The following is a 6980-nucleotide window of genomic DNA, read 5'->3' on the forward strand; positions in this document are numbered from 1 at the left end:
ACAGTGCATTGGGCTTGACACAGACACAAGAGAGAAGAAATGGAGAGGGTATGGTGTTGTGTGGCAGAGCAAGCTAGCATGTGTTAGAGCCAGGGGGGACTCAGGGTACGGCATGCTGGGGCCTGTTGGATCCTGGATGCTGACTGGGAACCTAAAGCCCGGGAGAAGGAAAGGCCTGTGGATAACAGGATGTGACCATAGAGACATGACTACAGACAGGATCAAGTTCCAAGTAATACGGTGAGGGGTCAGGTCTGAGGCACCCATTCAGCAATGCACAGTCAGCTATGGCCACTCCTCCATGGTCATCTTGATTTGCCCAGTGCTCTCTTTCTCAGGAGAGTGAATGGTACAGAACACAACATCCAGACTGACCAAGCAGCTGATGAAGTTGTAGAAGTCTGTGTTCTCTCCCTTATCTGAGTAGTGCTGAGATGATCATGTTGTCAAGATGCTTATTCAGGTGGAACCCTGCTGACTCAAAGGCCCCTGGGGGTTCACCACTGCAGATGATCCCAATCAGTCAACATCCTTCTGTTTGTATATAGTTGCTCCACATGCATTTGAATTCCTAGAAACTCAGCTTGTCTCTGGTGTTGCTATCCATCACAGCAACCATGCTGTGGCATGTGTCAATGCCAAAACCATTAGTTTTCAGATAAGGATGATGGGTTACTACCTTACTGTTTGCATTCATGAATTCTGTGGCATGAATCTCAATGTCATTTCCAGCTTGCTGGGCAATGGTTTTTTTTTCTCTCTCTTTTCATTCTCTTCCTCTCTCTCTCTCTTGGTTTCTCAAGGTTGGGTCTCACTCCAGCTCAGGCTTACCTGGAATTCACTATGTAGTCTCTGAATGGCCTCAAACTCACTGCAATCCTCCTACCTCTGCATCCCGAATGCTGGTATTAAAGGCCATGTCCAACTGGCAGTGGTCTCTTGAACCTTACTCTTGTTGGAATAATGCATATGTGGGGGCTCTGCTCAGCCTCCTAGCTTATGGCACTGGTGACTCCACCCAGTATGCACAAAGACCCTCTGCCTCCCACTCTGTTGCCCCTGCCCCAGGCTCTACTGACCAGAGCCCATTCCCCAGGCCCCTGTCTCCTCCTGTACCACTCTTTAAGAATGAATTAACCAGGAACATGGCTGCAACTCAGACTATGTCCTGAGGTCCTCTGTGGGGCTGTGTGCTGCTTCCTGGCCTCCTATTGTGTTCTCTGTATCCAAGTTTTGCTCAGGATTTTGTCAGCTTCTTGTGCCTCTGCCTCTCAGTTTGTGAACTTACCCTGCTAAGAATGCCTGGGTGGCCCCCCTCAGCCTTCCCAACCTTGGCCTTCAGGTTCAAACACATCTCCCACCAGATTTCATGTTTCTTTGGACCCTGAGTGGAGGCTGTATGTATAAGAAGTATCACAGTGGGGCATTGTACGGTTCGGCTCACACCACATCTAGCAGAAATATTGTGATGTTTCCATGCAGGTGCTGCCATGAATAGCTCAAAGCCCAGAACTACTTCATGTTTCCCATGTGAATCATTGAATTTCTTATGAACAGAATAATCACTGCTCCCCCCACCCCAACCCTGACTTTGTTCTGTTCAATTTGGAGGGCAAAAAAACCCTTAGCTGGAAATGAGGAGAAGACACTGAGCCAGGAGTTCTTGGGCAGGACTCAGCTCTGGCATGAGCAGACATGCAGGCCGATCTCATGGCTCTGCTGTTCCAGGGAATCCTGCGTGTCTTGGCCACAGCCTAGAAAAGGCTGAGGGCATCGAGTGACAGGTAGAAAGGAGGCATGGGCACTTGTGTGCCACACAGACCTATATGTGGCTGGCTAAGCCACTTAGAAGAGCACAACTTCAAGTGAAACACAGGAGAGCATAATCAACCCTTCAAACATGACTTGACTGAGGGACTAGCAGCAGATGGCAAGCATCTGTTTTTATGGAAAGTCATGGCATCAGCCTGAGCAGCAAATAGACATGATAGAGGTTAGGGCTGCAAACAGGAAGGTGTGCAATTGTGATCATGCATTCATAGGCAAAGTGAAGTCCATTTTCCCCCCAAGTTTTATCTTTTATGATTTGAGGAACAGCTGCTACGAGGACAAAATCATGCTAGTGTGAAGGGAATATTGAGTTTCATCATTGACTTAGTTTGTGTAGAACATCTCATGGGCTTATAGCTTGATGGATGAGCTATAGGAGTCATGAATTCCGCAGAAACAGAGGATTATTTTTTTCCCCAATGAGTGTTGGTTTTTTTAGTTGAGAAGGGAAGAATGCCAACATATCAAAATTGGGGGGAGTTATATGTATTTTTTGTTTTTCTGTCATATGTTTTAAACATATGGAGTTCCTTCCATATATCATTCTTGAAAAACTAAATCTTGAAGTTCCCATGCCTGGAGACCCTGCCTAGACTGAGGGGAACTGTAAGCCTCACACACACTATGAGCTCAGGGATCTTGCAGCTTAACAGGGGAGAAAAGTTAGGCATAACTAATCAGGGGTCAAGGTCAGATGTGAGCCCTGTACCTGGAGAAGAGAGGAAACACACATGATAAGGGGAAATGTTAAGAAAAGCACTTGCTCACAGCCCCATTCTTTACGTTGTCATTAAAAGTCTTAAAAAGATAATGCTTGCTACATGGAAAACAGAATCTTTCTTTGCAGATCACCTACTGTCTGTCTCTAGTGGTAATTTCCATTAAGTGGGAGTGTGGCCACTGAGGGAGATGGGTTACGCAGGTGCTAGCTCACTGTTGTGCCCTCCTATTTTCTTGATGGGGCAGAAGCAGTGGTTCCTGTGACCAGCACTCCATGGGCTGGGGACACTAGTACTGGGGACACAGGCAGTGGTTGGGGAAATTATAATGTTACTGTATCTTTGGTAGAGGGGTCATGTGCCCCTAGCTGGGTCCTTAACTTCCTGTGGTTCGGCAGTCTGGATATGTTTGGAAGACTATAGATGCCTTTTCATTTTTTGAAAGAATTGGTTCTAGCTCACAAAGAGGATAGAAGTACTAAACAGTACAAAGTAAATTTATTTTTTACTTAAAATATTTATTTGCACATACATATGTGTGTATGTGTGCATGTTAGGTTGTCTTACTGCTGCAAAAAAATAGGCTGAGATTTTCTTCCAGAACTATTCATTAAATGTCACAGTAGTGTTTGACATGGCTTGAATCTGTTTCCGCATAGCTTGTAAAACAGAAGCAATATTATCAGAGTTATCAGGAATATATATACATCCTTTAACCTTGATAATGGTGAACATACCATATTTTGTATAATATTCTTCCAGAGTGTACCCTTTTCAAATTTGTCCTGGGGGGTAGCCAGGGCCAACGGTTTGTACCATAGAGTCATTGGGTGCCATTAAATGGCAGTACAATATATTGATGCCCACAAGACTTATTTAATGATGCCCTGGCATAAGTTAGACAATATTCATAATTGTTTCCAGTATAAGGAAGTCTTCTGAATTAAGTGAACCTTGGTCAGAGTCATCCATATATATATATTTAGATTTGAAAATATCTATTTTGACATCTATGGTTATTTTTCCTTACTGTAGAATTAGAACTATTAGAGAATGGACCAATATTCCTTAAAGCCTTGCTTTCCCTTTGGGAAAGCTCTTGTTGTGTTACCAAATAGTTAATTCATATATTTGAGGTATTCCTTTTTCTTTAGTTATGGATTCCTCTCTGAGTGTTTAAGATTAAGTAGGTAGCCAAACTTTAATCAAAGGATTAATTTTGGAGGTCACTAATTGCTCTTCCAAGGAGACTTTAGGGACCCAAGAGTAGTCCTATAGCTTACTGTCATTTTCTGTCTGATAGGATGAGTCAGAGCCATGCTGTCCAAGTAGTTTTCACTTCTTTGGGAAACCAGGAGGACTGATTTCTCTTCAGTTGTGACTCTTCTGTTTCAGACTGTACACCATTTTTTTTTTTGTTTGTTTCTGGGTCTCCATATCCTCTCTGATAAGGAACAAAGGTGACTTACCAGGGGGCCATTGTAGAACTATTTTATATCCATCTATTTTTTTAAGACCCAAAAGGCACAATAGTGCTAAGAAGAAGAGACAGAGGAGTGTCCATTACGGAAACATCTTTATTGCACCCTCCAAGGCTCAGCGTTCATTGTGAACAAGGTGGTGGAAAGAGCATAAGAGCCAAAGGAATGGTACCACTCCTTACAACGCAACTGTCCAGACAGAAATTGGCTTCAATATCCACAACCTCCCAGTGCCTAGCAACACCTTCACAAGACCTTCATAATAGGAGAAACAGATGATGACATCAAAGTAAAAGAGGGACTAATGGAGAGTGGGAGGGGTTATGATGGAGGGTGGAGTAGTGAAGGGGAAGGTGGGGGAGGGGAGGGAAATATCATGGTTTATTGTCTGTAAGAAGGATAGAACTTGTCAATAAACATTTTTAAAAAAAACAAGCAGGCTCACACACGGAACTCAAGTCTTCTAGAACCTTACCAACTACCACGTATGTACCCTCCATGCAGGTGTCAGGAGGTCCTAGAGTGTGCATCTCCCCTGTGAGGTGCTGGTGCCACACGGAGTCGGCAGGCTATGGGCTGTGGAGCCAACATAATCCTGTCCCTTCCCCATGTGCAAGTAGTGACCAATTTTACTTATTTATTTATTTGAGAGGGAGACAGAGAAGAGAAGGGGGGCACATAGAGATAGAAAGAGAATGGGCTCACCAGGGCCTCTAGCCACTGCATAGGAGCTCCAGACACATTTGCCACTTTGTGCATCTAGCTCATGTGGGTACTGGGGAATTGAACTTGGGTGTTTAGGCTTCTGAGGCAAGAGCCTTAACCACTAAACTATCTCTCTAGTTCCCCAATTTTAAATAAAAGGGTAAAACTGGATTTATTTCTTGAACTGTATGTTTAGATAAAATCTAAATGGACCAAATTCACATGAAAAACTTGGACTTGTCAGTATCAGCTCTATGGCCAACATGGAGAATCTATTTTATGTCCCATGACTCAAAATCTAAAAATAGTAGTGGAAGTGTGATAGGTTTTATTATGTTGAAAATATGTTCATGGTAAAGTTCATTAAGAAAATGACAAACTGGAAAGATATTTACAACTTAATTTCACATGAAGGAGTAATATCTCACAGATGTTAAGGATTCCTTAAAACAGAACAGAAAACCAATAAATATCCTATCAAATACCTTAAGTATGTTTCAATGTGTTCATGGAGAAACAAATTAAATGGTTGTTAAGTGCTAAACCTCAGTCATTGTAAGAGAAATTAAAGTTAAACCAAACACAATTATTCCTTTGGAAGGTGCATACCAGGTTTTCTACAGAGAACTCTTTCACATTGTTGATGGGAAAATAAAATGGTTAACCCATTCTGACTGAGAAATTTTACATGGTTTAACAATATGCTCAATTTGTCTCTTCAGGAAAGTGATTCTTGCTCCAGGAACTTAGTCTTGGGAACAAAGACACTGTAACATGTGCATTATCTTGTATCATCAGCCCGCTAGAAACAGCTCATGTGCCATCACTAGGGAAAAAGTGTCATCATATGGTACATCCCATTGGAGCATGGGAAGGGTCCTGAATGTCTTCTGGGAAAGTAAAAAGTCATAAAAACAAGTGAGAAATACATTGAGACTATGCTAAGAAAATCAAATGAAGAAAAGTGTGTATAGCATCAAAAACATTTGTCTGTGACAAGGACAGTATTTGCAGATTGTGTGTTTCTGGGTTGTTTCTATGTGGCTTTTCCATGCATTGCCTTACCTCCTATCAAATTGTATCTCAGGCACTTCTGTGTTGGAAACAGCTCCTTGCCTTGGTCATTCTTTTCCACTCCCTTGATCAACAATCTCCCTAATTCATCTGTTCTCCTTTTCCTCCCTCACCCCTGTCTTACCAGCACCTGCATCAGGTTGTTTGTATCTTTGGGCTGCAAATTTCTGCTGGGTTTGCACCTCAGTGTCTTCTCCACACGAGCAAGCCTCTAGCTGACCCTTGTGCTGTGGTTAGCCATAAAGACTGTGGACTTGAATTTGCTGCTGTTGTTTAAAGTATGATCTAATGCTTGGAAAGGACACATTTTAATTCTGAAGACACAATTCAGAATCTTATTCCAAATTTATTATAGGACTGACCATGTCAGTTTAAAAAATAGAATCTCAATAAATCTCCTTCAGTGACAGACTTGAAGTGACTTGAGCCCTAGGTTCTTTACAAAGTGAAATTATGGTAGTACCACTCCTTACTTTGATCTATGGTTAAAACAGGACTGTGGTGCCTCTGTGGGAGCATCCTGCTGAAGGAGGATGCTGTGTGAACCGGTGATACTGAGTTTTCAGAACCAAGTTCATGTAGAATACAATTTTAGGAAAGGATGTGTACCAAACAGGTGAATTGGAACTTTACATATATTTTGAAACTCAGTGGTAACCTTAGTAGTTTGATTAACCAAAGATGTTTTGGGGGGATCTTAATATTATATCACATAAGGCAAAGCATTCTGCTTTTAATTATCCTATCAGTTTAGATTTTCTATCGAGAAGGCCCCCTGCTTTTGCACACTGGGTGGGTTGCCCCATGATTGGTCTCCTCACTGGTGGGTTGTAACCACATGGTGCTTATATAATGTGTAAGATTTTTATATAGAAAGGAAACTTAGAGGCACTAGCCCTTTACTTATTTCCTTATAGCTTATTCCCTGAAGTGAAAAGTGGGTCAAAGTGTAACAGACATTTTTATATAAATTGACAGCTCAAAAAACTAAATTGCTTTTCAAAAGTTTTGGAATACTTCATAAAGCAACCTGTATGTATTGAATTAGTGTAATTTTATTCAGGCAGAGTTTTAAGTTTTGCCTTATTAATTTCATATGCTCCAGAGCTTTATGAAGTATGGACGCTACCCTTGGACTACAGAAAAACTGAGGTTTTTCCCTGTGCCTTAC

At 42.0% G+C, this 6980-nt stretch overlaps 1 pseudogene; it reads right to left on the bottom strand.

The window, feature by feature from the left end:
- Positions 1 to 267: 267 nt before the first annotated feature.
- LOC105943912 lies at positions 268 to 1354 on the bottom strand (annotated as a pseudogene).
- Positions 1355 to 6980: the final 5626 nt, after the last annotated feature.

Source organism: Jaculus jaculus, chromosome 2 (genome assembly GCF_020740685.1).
Source record: "Jaculus jaculus isolate mJacJac1 chromosome 2, mJacJac1.mat.Y.cur, whole genome shotgun sequence".
NCBI lineage: Eukaryota > Metazoa > Chordata > Mammalia > Rodentia > Dipodidae > Jaculus > Jaculus jaculus.